Source organism: Melozone crissalis, unplaced genomic scaffold, assembly GCF_028551555.1.
Source record: "Melozone crissalis strain CALT ecotype California unplaced genomic scaffold, PUWL_Pcris_2 ptg000013l_1, whole genome shotgun sequence".
Lineage (NCBI taxonomy): Eukaryota > Metazoa > Chordata > Aves > Passeriformes > Passerellidae > Melozone > Melozone crissalis.
Genome location: NW_026535791.1, coordinates 40766518 through 40779918, shown reverse-complemented (window position 1 = coordinate 40779918; position 13401 = coordinate 40766518). Strand labels below are relative to the sequence as shown.

The 13401-nt window shown below is 41.9% G+C and overlaps 1 protein-coding gene across 2 annotated transcripts in view; it reads right to left on the bottom strand.

The window, feature by feature from the left end:
* Positions 1-12776, bottom strand: part of ZBED1 (zinc finger BED-type containing 1) — a 52873-nt gene extending 40097 nt beyond the window's left edge. The window contains exon 1 of one of the 2 annotated variants that reach the window (XM_054271393.1): positions 12691-12776. The gene's annotated coding sequence lies outside the window, so the exon portion shown is untranslated. The remainder of the gene's footprint in view (positions 1-12690) is intronic. The other variant, XM_054271397.1, reaches the window with a different exon arrangement.
* Positions 12777-13401: the final 625 nt, after the last annotated feature.

Genomic DNA, 13401 nt, shown 5'->3' with positions numbered 1-13401 from the left:
TGTACCATGGACAGTCATTGCTTATGCTGGGTTCTTTCTTAATTTATTAGGCAGTTCTACCTTCTGAATCTTTCCTAAGTGTTTCTAGATTTTGTCTGCACCACATTCATTTCAAAATGTGTTCGTTCATGCAACTTTAAACATTTAGCAATTCACTTCAAAATGTGATTGTTCATGCAACTTTAAACATTTAGCAACATCATTTGCTGTTCCCATATTTAACAAAATAGCTTGAAGGTCAAAGGTATCTTCAAACATTTCTAGTTTTACACTGTAATATAACCAAATCTGCAGTTTGGGGTTGCTTTGGTTTTTCTGTTGGAGTCTAGGATGATGCTTCCTTTTGTTGAAAGTGGCAGTTCCCACTTCAGTGTAAGTTGACATATATTATATGTTGTTAAAAATAATGACATATTATTTAAGGGGAATGGTCACAGTAAAGAACCCTGCCCTCTCTACCAAACAACCCTCTTTCATCTTGTCAAAAACAGCCTTTAGTCTTCTTTTAAAATGACAAAGGTTTACAGTGTCAATATACTCCTTGGGATGGCAGTGCTCTAACCAGATTTATTAGCAAAGCTCTTACTTTACCATTATAAGCCAAACTCTGGTACTCAAATGTCATTCATTACAAAATCTCACTTTTTATTATAACATGTCAGCACTGTCTTCAATGTTCCTTTGATGCAAAAAGGGGATATGGCAAGATAAACTTTGATGTGCCACATCCAACCTGAAGTTTGAATTATTTATAAATGTTTGGAAAATTACATAAAATTATAGTGTATGATATGCAATCCATTACCACTACATTCTCAGATCAAAACACAGTAATCACCAACATCATTATCTTGTTTCAGAGCAGTGTCAAGGGCAGCTCACTGGACTGGGATTTGCTACTGGTCCAAGCAGCGAATTCAAGGAAGTGCCCCCAGCCTCCTCAGCCTCAGTTTCCTCTCCTTCAGCAGGGGGATCAACACCCAACTTTTCTGTAAAGTGTTTGGACATCATGGAGTACGTAGTTTTTGTATTTACAGTATAGAGGCCGGATATTATTTCTGTTATTACAGTTTTTGTTCTATTTTTACAGGGATATTGTATTATTGCTACTGCTACAGTCTTCTGCCTCCAGGGTGCTGGGTCTTGAGCAAACTCAAATGCAGGCTGGTCAAAGTCGACTGCTGTTTACATTTGAAAAATATTTCAGAAGCGTGAGACCATCCTTTCCACACCAGTGCACTTAAACGTACAGAAAAATCAATAATTTTCTCTACGACTGACTAGGCCTTTTCCAGTAGGTCTTGCACAGTTAAAAAGGCATAAACCACCCTCAAATATAAACAGAAAAAACTTGCAATAGTGCTAACTGCGCAAAAGAAAAATATTTTTTGTGAGATGTTTACAGAAATACTTTCATGCTTTGGTTAACTCCCTGAGACAGAAAACCTTTCTTAAAGGAAGAAATATTGTTGAGTCTTTATTTTTATTTATTCAATTTGTCCTTAACTAAGTAACAAAGCAATATTCTATTTCAGAGGTGTACCTAAGAAGAAATTTAAAACTAACTCTTGCTTTCTCCTCTCCTTAATTACTCCTGATGTCCTGATATAGGTTTCTGTACACATATGTCTTTAGATTGCTTTTTAATATAAAAACTATAGATTAGGATTTTATCATTTGCATTTAATATCAAATGATAAAATTTATATAAAGATGATTGATAGATAGATAGATAGAGAGATAGATAGACAGACAGACAGACAGACAGATATACACACATAGAAAAAACTAAGAAGAGGTGGGCCAGTTCAAGTCAGGTGAAAATCAAGTGACTTTCCAAATCTCAGTGTTGGTTATAACACCACAAGAGTTTCTGTGGTGCAACAGCACCAAAATAAGGACATTCCACACATGAAAGCTGAGGATTCCCTTGAAAGAGAGAATCCTTTACCCAAGGTGCTGAGTAGAAAAGGAGACACCATCTTGACCAGGGGTAAAGGCCACCCAGAAAGTTAATTCAGAAGGGCCTTTAATTTGCAAAGGGGTTTATTTCCATTCTCTCTCCTGTTGGTATAAGTGTAATGAAATGGCCAGAGAAACCTCACACTGTCAGGAGTTCCAGGAGCTGCTTTTGCAAGCCAAACCAAGTGGTTTCACCCCTCATTTCTGGGGCAGCGACCCAGCTTATAAACTATGTAAAAAACTGTAATAAACTGTGACCTAAAGTTAAGCAAAACAAGGAAATCAAAATTAATTTGGTGGTAATAGGCAAATGAAGTGACCACTTGCAATTCAAGCATCACTGGTAATAAATGTGTGCACATATGTGTGTTTGTATAACATCTCTTTTAATTCGTGATAATAAATCCTCTTGGTGCAAACCTTTAATGTAACAGATATTACACAGAATGCTTTGAAAACTAGAACCATTATAATTGGTAAAAAAGAAACCAGCAAAATGCAGGTAAGTACAACGATTTACGTGTAGGTTTAAATTTTTAAAAAATCGACTTTTTACGCATAGGAAAAAACAAAATTAAGCTTTCCTTGGCAAGGAACATTATTCAAAGGACAAATTATTCTGGTCCACAAGTACCATCTGCTACTATTACAGCAAGGGAATGAAAAATGTAGTCACTTTCTGCTTTGAAAGTGCTTATTCTCCTCTCTTGTGACACTCAGAGGTGATGATAATTTTGCATTTTTCAGTCTGTCCCCTATCAGGGCACAAAACCTGCTGCCTACACAGGAGCAAGGAAATCCAGCACAGGTTTCTAGCAGGACACCTCTGATGGGAGGAGGATGAGTCTGATAGGTGGCTATAGGGCTGCATGTTAGGATAAAAAAGCATGAGGAGATTGTGTTGGAACTGAAATCAAGCAGTAGAACCATCCAGCCAGTTATAAAAGCAACATTACACTCTTACAACAAAAGAGCTCTGCAACTACCTACTAACTGAAATGGTAAGAGAAAAATAAATGTATTTCACAGTCTATGCAACTGCTCTACTCATACAAATGTAGGCCAAAAAGAAATGAAGTTACAGCTCTAGTGCAGAAATCACAGGACTATAAAAGAAAGGTTATTCACAAGCTTAATTCAAACAACTATCTTACAAATGGGAAATGAAGAAATGCATTTTACTACACAGACCAAAATGTTATTTAATTGAATATCCAGTAATATGCCCATGCTGGGTCACAACATCATGTTGCTTGATAAGGCAAATCACTCTAAACGTTGTATTGTGCATCTGAGCTTGTTTTCCAGACTGCACCAGAGTGACTGCCACAATACAGCATGGCCTGATGTCACAGCTCTGCAGTCCCACTCCTCGCCAGATGCTGAAAAGCCTCTGTCAGGGTCGACTCTTCTGTCTTCAAAGTGCCTCTCCACATGTGAAATGCACCTGGGAAATGCTGCTCCCCAGAGGATTTGTCTGTCTGACTTCCTTCCTTCCTTCCTTCCTTCCTTCCTTCCTTCCTTCCTTCCTTCCTTCCATCCATCCATCCATCCATCCATCCATCCTAATATTTTTCAACTAAATTAATCTTTTCTTCCAGTTACTAGCAAGTTTTCCCACCGCACATGGCACAGCTATCACTGGTACATCCCATCCAGGATGCTGCCTTTCAGTGAAACCCCTCCTTGCTGAATTTCAGGAGGCTTTAAGTTTTTTTTGCAGTTATCACAAGAGCCATTTCATATCTGTAGTCATCCAGATGACCACAGTGTCTATAAGAAGTCTAGATTGCCCAGCTGACATTTATAAATTAGTAGTAGAATGTCCATAAGCTTCTCCAAGAGTGACTCCATTTTGGTTCATACAGAGGCTCTCAGGAGTGCTGATTCTTTCACTTTCCTTCATGAACTCTGCTGAACCAAAGGCACACATTACACAGCTATATTTTCCAACCAACCATCATGAACATTTACATTTCATGAGATAACAGTTTGCCTTTTAATTTAGCAGCATTTTGTATAGAACACACATTACACATTAATAGATGTTACTAGTTTCAAGTTCTGTGTATTATATCAATCATTGCCAAATCAGCTCAAAAAAAGGTACCTGGCTACACAGGCTGAAGAGTGACAAAGGTGGCTGGATGTCATCCTAGCTGCATGCTTTACTTGGTTGCTACTTTCTGCAGCCTGGAGAAGGACTCCAATTGTTTATTAATGCCTATATGTATCCTCAGAACTAACGCCTGTGCTAACAGCAATTGGCACCACTCCACTGAAGTCAGCTGAATGTTTGTAACAAATGAACAGCTCCTCCACAGCAAGCAAAATTCTGCTTTCCTTTATGTATCATCCCACATGCCCATAGGATTTTGCCTTGGTGATTAAAAGAGAATGACTCACAATAGTGGCTGCAGTGTCTTCCAAGCCAGTCCCCGCTTCTGTTGTACTCTACCCTCCTTCCAGCTGACCTTGTTTGTGTGGTCAAAAGTAAGAGAAGAAGCCCTTGGCTCATAATAAAGACAATACTATTTCATAATACCATTACATGTTTATCCTTGGAATTCACAGCACTTCCAACATGCAGACTCAAACTAAAGGAATTTGGTGTCAATGTCTTGTTCCTGGGACAGGAACAGTCAAAACACTTCATTCCTAAAGTCAGCAGCAGGTTCACAGAAGTCTGGAATAAGTAGATTACATATTCTATCTATTCACCTGAATACTGTATAAAATTTTAAAAAGGGAATTGTGGTGTGAATTTAATATATGATACAGAACCTTACTGCTTCATACATAATTTCGTTTTAGAACTAAGAGAGCTTTCATGAACTCAAGTAAAAAGCAAGTTTTCTCTTCCACTTTCAATTTAAAATCTCTCCAGGCTTGTAAGCCCACATGAGGGAAAAAATTAACGTCACTTCAGAATTCTCAAAAATAGCAGTTTATGCATTCAAATATGTAAGCTTTTTTCCTAGGCTCAAAATGTTTTCATCATTTTTTGATACATCTCCAAGCAAAAAAATAACAACTGAGGTATAGAAATGTGGCTTTTCGTGTGTTTAATAAGGTGGGCAATGGTAGTGAGCCTGTATACTAACAGGAGAATCACTGTTTAAACCCCTGACAACAGATGCACTGCAGCTCTCATTTATCTTGGATTTGCACGGAAAATAATTACTCTTGATAGCTCCATCTTGTAAATTTGGAGTAAATTTCACCATACACTTAGGTGTATGATGAAATGTCAGAATAAAGGGGTCCCACTCTCACCTTGTGCAGCTTCCCTGAGTCTGCCCACCATCCAGACAGGCAGGCAGGTACCACAGCACAGCTCCGAGCGCTGAGGAAAAGGCTTTTTCTGCCTGGGAAGAAAAGGTTCAATGGCCTTTTGCATTAAGTGCCTTTTTCTCTAGTTAGCAATCTGCTTTCCACCTAAATATAAGCTGTGGGTAGCCTAGGTATGAGATGACAGGTTTGGTGTTGAAGCATGCCATCCCCATGAGATTGCTTTTTTCGTCAAAGCCACAGCTCACATTTTAGCCAGGCAGTATCTGAAAATCCTACAGTACCAACTACCTGTATAGCCATGACAGCTAATGTGACAGGCTTTGTACAGCTGAAGATAAACATAAAGATAAAAACTGGACCAGATTACAGAAAAAATTACACTACACAAGGGTATGACCAGCATGATTATACTATAGTCAGAGCGATGTAACTGAATTAATTTCTAGCTCCTAGAAATGTGCTGGAGTCCCCGCAGAGGTGTAAGAATTAAACAGGCTATAAGTATATTGCAATTTTTGTCTTCAACCTTCAGGCCACTGTGATCTGTGAAGGCTTCACCCTCCACATATGAGCACAGTGATCATCCTGCTCTAGTGGTGCACTGCCAGGTTCCACTTCAGCTCCACATCTCACCATATCCAAGAGTATTGTATAGGATAGGAACTGTAGATGTAAAATGTAAGGATGATTAATATTACTGGGACCTCTCTTCTGGAGAGGAGCCACATTTTCCTTAGTCTTCCTTTTATAACCCAGGTATGTAGGTATGTACCTATAGAAGAGGTTTTTGTTTCCCTTGATGTCCCCATCCAGATTTAATTCTTTCAGGGCTTTACCTCACCTAACGCTATCCCCAGCTGCTTGGGCAATCTCACTGTATTCCTCTCAAGCTGTCTAACCTTGCTTCCATTCTCTGTAGGCTTCCTTTTTGTGTCTGACTTTGTCCAGAGGCTCCTTGTTCATCCACATAGGCCACGTGGCATTTTTGCCAGCCTTCTTTTTTGGGATACATTATTCTTGGCCTTGGAAGAGGCAATCCTTGAGGATGTATTGGGCCCCTCTTCCCCCTAGGGCTTCATCCCACAGTACTCTGCCCAGCAGACCCCTGAGGAGGCCAAGGCCAGCTCTCCTAACAGGCAGACTTTCTGACCTAAGGATCTTAAACTTCCCTCCTCACTGACCTAAGGATCTTAAACTTCACTGTTTCATGGTCACTGCAGCCAAGCTGAATTATGCTGTATCAGTCGCTAGAAACACATACTGATGTCCTTCTGTGTGCTCAGTGTCTCCCTTTTATCTTCACTGATACCAAGGCTTCATTAAACTCCCACTCAGTTATCGTACCTCTTAAGCCAGAATGGTGTTTCAGTAGAAAATAAAAACAAGTCATTAGAATGGAGATTAGTGGCAAACTCATTTTTAAGCCCATTTATATACACATATCTCACAAGGGAGGTGATGATAGTATGTTCAGGAGTGCATTAATCATAAGAGCTATATAAGAAACCTGCACTGCAGGTTACCTAACTATGTCACATATAGTGTCCATGAAGAGCACAACTTAATGAAGACCTTGTTTAATTTTTGATGTAGGTAGCACGATGACTTTGCTGGGTATCCATTTAATAGGGTTCACAGCAGCCACAACTCAACACTGAAATGGATACTGAATAGCAAATAAAATTTTCTCCATGAGTTCAGCTTTACCTCAATACGCAATAAATACAGAAGAGGCTATTCATACAAAAAACGCTTTTTTTCCCCGAGCCCTGGTAATACATTGCTGTATTTCATGCAAACCGAAACATTTTCTTACTCAGGTGTTACATAAAATATCATAATACCCAAAAAGCATCATAATCCTCCATCAGGTTTCTCTGTGAATAAGTTTTAACACTCATAACTTCAGGAGGATTCTTTCATCGTTTGCACTCAAAACATAAATACAGAAGTTTAATTACATCAAGGAGTTGTACATTTGTACTTTTGCAAGAAGATATTGGCTATTACTTGTTTGAGCCAAAATATTAAAGTTCTGCTATCTTTTCTCTGAGATGTTCTTTTCTCACATATATTTCTTGGTCATAACAGGTTAATTACCTAATAGGATTTTTCCCTGTTAAGTAGCGACTTTGTCTCTTTGAGGTCAATGGAAAACACAAGACATAAAATCTATTTGTTATTAATGTAGTTCTTCCAGCCCTCATAGCCAGAAATTTTTTTCCAAAGTGAATGGAGCAGTAGCAATTTCTTTATAAAATGATTAATTTATAACCCCAATATTCAGCATCATTCATCTCTGATCATTGAGTCCTCAAGAAAGCACCTAAAACACTATCTCGTTTTGAAGTAAATTCCAACTGGGCATTAATAGAGTCAAGTTTCAAGGAAAAAGGAAAAAAAAAAACATTCATGTAAAGCATCTCAGCTTGCTCTAGAGTTGCAAATTTATAATTTCATCACACATATTGTGCAAATGTATATACATATATACAGGCTTATGTATGCATGTATATTTATATGTACATACAGTTTCTGTACAGGAAAGTGGCAATTTTTGTGCTCTAAGCTTCTCATTTTCCTTTCCATTAGCACCACTTCTTAAAATTTAAACACACTGGAGTCTCTCTTCTATTGCCTTGATATAACACTTCTTTCTTTTCCCAAACCTTTGTCTTTCTTCATCAGCCACAAGCAATTTTTTCCACATTTTTTCTCAACTGTAATCCACATTCAAACTACGCTCTACAATGAAATATTTAATGTCTGAATGTCATTTTATTGGTATCCTTTACATATCATTTAATGACTTGTAAAAACACCAGTAAATATCTTTAGCATTCCAAAGTAATATATCAAAACATTCAAAATAAGAATGCAATTCCCAACAGCAGAGAGTTTTATGACCCTCTCCAAGCTAAAACTTACATTTTCTCACTTGGGTAAAATTTTAAAAGTTATCAGAATGCCTCTAAGAAGAGCAGATGCTGCTATGCAACTACATATACCATACCAGCAATGCATATTAAAAGTAATCAGTAATTTTTTTAAGTTATTTTAATAGATATTAGGATATTTCAACAACAAAAAAAAACTAGCTTAATGTAGAACAGCAAATAAGCAAGTGTGTGCTGCTTTCCAATACACTCATCATTTGGTCAGCCCACTTCAGGAAAATCAATCCGTGCAGTTTGTCTACAAACCGCATTACGCACAAAGTCACAGCTCTGAGGATTAATGCTTAGAAGGAAAGGAGAAAACACTCATGCATCAAAGAAAAACTGGGGGAAAAGTCATCCATTGAGAAACAGCAGTGGAACTTTCCTGTGTGTTTGAATGCCCAGCTGCAGCCCTGACGTGCCGTGCAGCACGGAGGGAGCAGCCAGGCTCGTGTACCCAGAGCAGAGATGGATCTTTAGGTGAGGAGCAAACATGCCTGCTTTCCACGACTCCCTTAGACCACCTTTTCAATAACTCCTTACACACAGAGTTTGTATGAACACCACCAATGCAAGACTGTTATTCTAGCCAAGCAAGAAGCAAGATATGGCCTGCTCACGCTGCAGGTTTAATACACTTGTTACAGTGACACTGTATTCCCTAACACTGCCCCCAAATTTGTCATTTAAAGGGCCCTGCCAGTTTCAAGTGTTAGAATGGTGGCATCAGCTGTACAATTAATCCCAACCATCCCACCTCTGAGCTGTTTAAAAACAAATTGGGCCAAGTTCTTGTCACATTACCAATAACCTACAGCTCACAGATTTTAAGACTGCGAGGAACAACTACCAAATCATTGCCTTGCATAGAACAGACAGTAGAAAATCTGTCCTAGACTGGGCCCTCCAACAAATGGGGCTGGAGCTGCATAGGGCAGAGCTATGTGTTCTGCCTTACAGCAGCTGGAGGCTCCCTGCTTTACACTCACCTGGAGGGGAAAAAGTCCAGCTGAGCACTCATTTGACACAAGGACATCTCGAGGATGCAGCACTGTCCATCCCTGGACCTCGGCTAACCTTTCATCTCTGCAGAGACCCTCCTGTGCTGGAATCATCTTCAATGCTCATTTTAAGCCTGTTTTAGGGAAATGGTGTAAGATGCACAGAGGGCACACCATGAAGACACTGATTCTTATTAACCCATCTTATAGGGAAGAAAATGGAAAATGAGAAAATCTGTGAGTTTTATTGCCCGGTTACTCTTCTTACATGCCACGTACAGGAAATATTTAATAAATCTGCAGGGAATTTGCCTGACTAGGAATTGAGTAAAGAATGACTTATCCAGAAACATACTGCATGTTTAAGTCTGATGTGACAAGACTGCTAGGACCATGACAAGCATGCTACCCTGCAGTAGGAATTAATCCATAAAATTCATTACACTTCTGCTGATGAAGCAGTGGTAACTTCACAGTCTTTTTCCACACAAAAAAAGGCAAAGATTTGAAATATCATTTAACACAGTTTTTGAGCAGCCTATTAAATGGACCAAAAACATACTTTCAGACCACGAAATTATTAATTTTTGCAATAGGGTAAAAAATTTCTCTTGGCTTAAGTAGAAACACAATAACAAGTTATCTTTGCTTTAAACAAAAGTGCTACTCATTATGTTACAACCTATCTTACTGCAAAAAACACTTACAGGTGATCTATATCTACCTGATGCACTGCATCTCAGTCACAGGGGATATTTCAGAGTTCACCTTTGAAACGCTCTCATACATTAAAAGAGAGCAAGATGGTGAAAATTGTTGAGTTGAGGCACGAGCACAAACCCAAAAGAGAAATAAAATCATCACCAAACTTCTGAGCAAACAAGTAAACAATTACAAAAATAAGGTCTCTACGTATTCCACGATAATCAATTCTACCCTTTTTACTGTTTTAATATCTCTCTCAACTTGGGTAACATCATGCTGTTACAAATTCACATGCTAATCTGACAATATATTTCCTACTCTGTCAAAACCAACTGCAAAATTCCACACACAGCTGAGCAAGGCCAGGATATCATTCCCTTCTATGAGGCATTGCAGCAATAGGAAAAGGTGTGTTTCAGATCTTTAGGGTTTTACATTTGCTAGTACACAATAATGAACACATAGAATATTGAACTAAAGCAAACACATCTGTGACTACAAGTACAAATCAAATTCAATACTGCTACTCATTCCTCTGCTTATTTTTCAGTTCTGTCAGGCTGAAAAATACCCATTTGATTGTATGCAAACCTTATATGCATATTTATATATAAATACATATATATTCACCTTATTTAGGATAAAATCAGGCATTAAAAAAAATTCTACATCTTGTCTCCTAAAAACAATATGCTTAAAAGGATAATGAGCCAGCTGGGAACGCTAATGATCAGACAATAACTGAAGGGACTGTTTCATGGTTTCTACAATTATTAAGTTGATTAATGTCAGTTATGATAGGTAGTACAAAATATGTTTGGTCATATCAACACTTCAAATATTTAATCACCTTCACACGTATCTCTTAATATTTAAAGATTTCTGAAAACCACATTAATTTTGCCACACTTCATCCAGTTCTATAAATAACAGGTTGGTTTACTGTGAAATAATTAACACTAAATGGCAAAGCCTCTATAACTGTCTCACCCGCTAGCTCCTGCCAGCTAGGAGAGGGGCAGAAGGTGTGCACTGCTGTTAATTCGGAAGGGAACATGTGACACAACCTGACATGTCAAAGTGTGAAGAGAATTTTGCCACCTTGGTAAAAAAATGTGTACTGACTGGAGGAAGAAAAAAAAAAAGATGAAGAGGACTTGGAGGTTGTTTTATTTCCACATCATTACATGGATAAGGGAAACAGAGCTATAGCCATTTTTAAATGTCTGTAAGTTTCCCCCTCCTCCTCCTCCCTGTTCCCTTGCTGCTCGGAGCTGTTGAGTAACAGACATTTCAGAGCGTGCATGGGGGAAGTAAACAAATGCATTGCTACTGTAGTTGCAGGGCAAGGAAACATTGATGTCACTGCTGTTATAATCACATTAGTAGCGTGTGTTAACGGTAATGTCATGTTTGATCAACTAGTCAGGTCGAAAGCCCTTCAAAATACAGTCTGAACAGAAGCACAAACCAAAATGGCAAGAGAATCGCCTTCCGACCGTTTCCTCCACGTACAGACCTCCGTTGCAAAGGTGAGCTTTCAGTCACCAATACTCAATGTCAAATCACCCCGAATCACACGATTACACTTCACAGTTGGCTGAGTCCCTGTTCCCCTGCCTGAAATGTGAATTTGATGTTTCTCCTCCTCCCCACGGTGTATACGCACCCACACCCTGCGGCACCCGAACACATCCCACCAGGGATAACGCACGCCAGGGATAACGCACGCAGCTGGAGTTTGCTCCTATCCCTGACAGCTTGTCTGTCAAGGACAGAAACAGTTACAGCCCAAGTGTTTGGGACCATTTTTCTTTCAGCAGGTCTTTTCCACTTCAAACACAATGTGTTGCTGCCTCTGCTTCAGCACAGGGTATTCAATACAACCAAACAGTAAGAGCAGAAATCTCCAACAACAAATTCTCTCAGGTGGGAAAAAGGCTGGGCAGGATACATCCCCTCTTGTGTCCCAACAAGTCAGCATGTACATGTTCACCAGTTGTGTACTTTTGATCAACATTTTCTGAAATTGCCCAGCTTGTGGTAAACCCTTTTGAGTGTTAACCCTTTTACAGAGAGTAGCACGTAGGAAATGCAGTGTCAGTGAGACCAGACACGGAGCGCTCCCATCCAGAACTTCCCATGCACATTTTTCCATCATCTCCCCCACTTCTTTCCATCTCCTTTCTAGAAAGGAGAAACTCATCCTGCTTCACATCGCCTCCCCGAAGTCTGCCTGCTGGCACTAGCCGGGTACCTGACATCTTCCCTTCATTTTCTGTAACTTCCCGATTTGCCCCTGGACTGATGAAGCATTGACTTTCCCCATCCCCTGGGCTCACCTTTTAGGTCTGCCTGGCGGCGCAGCCACCGCCTGCATACCAATGTGGGGCCGCAAAGGCAGCGCGGCGGCCGCGCTCCGGCACCCGCACCCCGCCGCTCCCGTGGGCGCGCTGCCTTTGGCGCGTTGGCACCTCGAAAAATTTAAAGCGGGGGGACACGGACACGGGGGCAGGCACAATTTATCCCGGCCAGCAGGACGGGTCCTGCTTGTCCCCAAGGGACACGCATGCCTGCGTGCAGCGGGCGCTCAGGCACGCACATCCACGGGTGTGTGTGTAAGCGGCGTGTGTACGGGGCGCCTGTGCCACATCCATGTGCGTGCGTGTGCGAGTGTGTTTGTGTGTGTGTGTGTGTGTGTGAGGGGAGGGGAACGGAGCGGGAGGGAGAGAGGGAGGCAGCCCCGCCGCACCCGCGCATCCCCCGCGCCGCGGAGAGCGGAGACTCACCGGGTCACCCTGGTCTCTGAAGGTCAAGCTCAGGTTGGTTTCTTGATCGCAGTTGTCCTCCGGGCTCTTTCGGCTCGGTCCCTCGCTCGCTTTCTTTTTTTTTTTTTTTCTTTTTTTCTTCTTTTCTTTCCTTCCCCTTCTCTTCCCCTGCTCGGCCGCTGTGGCGGCGGCTGCCGCCCGGAGGGGCTCCCGCTGCCGCTCCCGGCCCCGCGGGGTGAATCCCGGCTCCTAAGCCCTGGCCCCGCGGCGCCGCTCAGATCCCATGGTCGCAATCCACATCGCGGCAGATGTACCACAGAATCACGTAGAGGATCAGCAGGATGGCGAAGATGAACAAAGCCACCAGGATAGCCTTGGTCACCGGAGAGATGAGGGACTGCATGTCACCCGCGGACCGCCGCCGAGGACAGACGACTCGAGAACTACACGGGGGCAGCGAGCGCGGACGGATCCCGCGGCCCCGCCGCCACCCCCGCCGCCGCCGCCGCCAGCGACCCGGCGGGCAGCGGCGGCTGGCGCCGAGCCGGTGGCGGAGTGCCGGGGGCTGCCTCGCTCAGCGCCCCCGCTGCGGCGCTCGGGCGGGCGCGGCGGCTCCCGGGCGGGCGGGACGGGGCGGCGCGCACGGACAGCTCGGCGCGGCGGGGCGCCCGGCCATGGGCACCGCGGCCCCCTTCAAGCCCGCCCTGCGGCGGCGGCGGAGCGCGGCCGGGC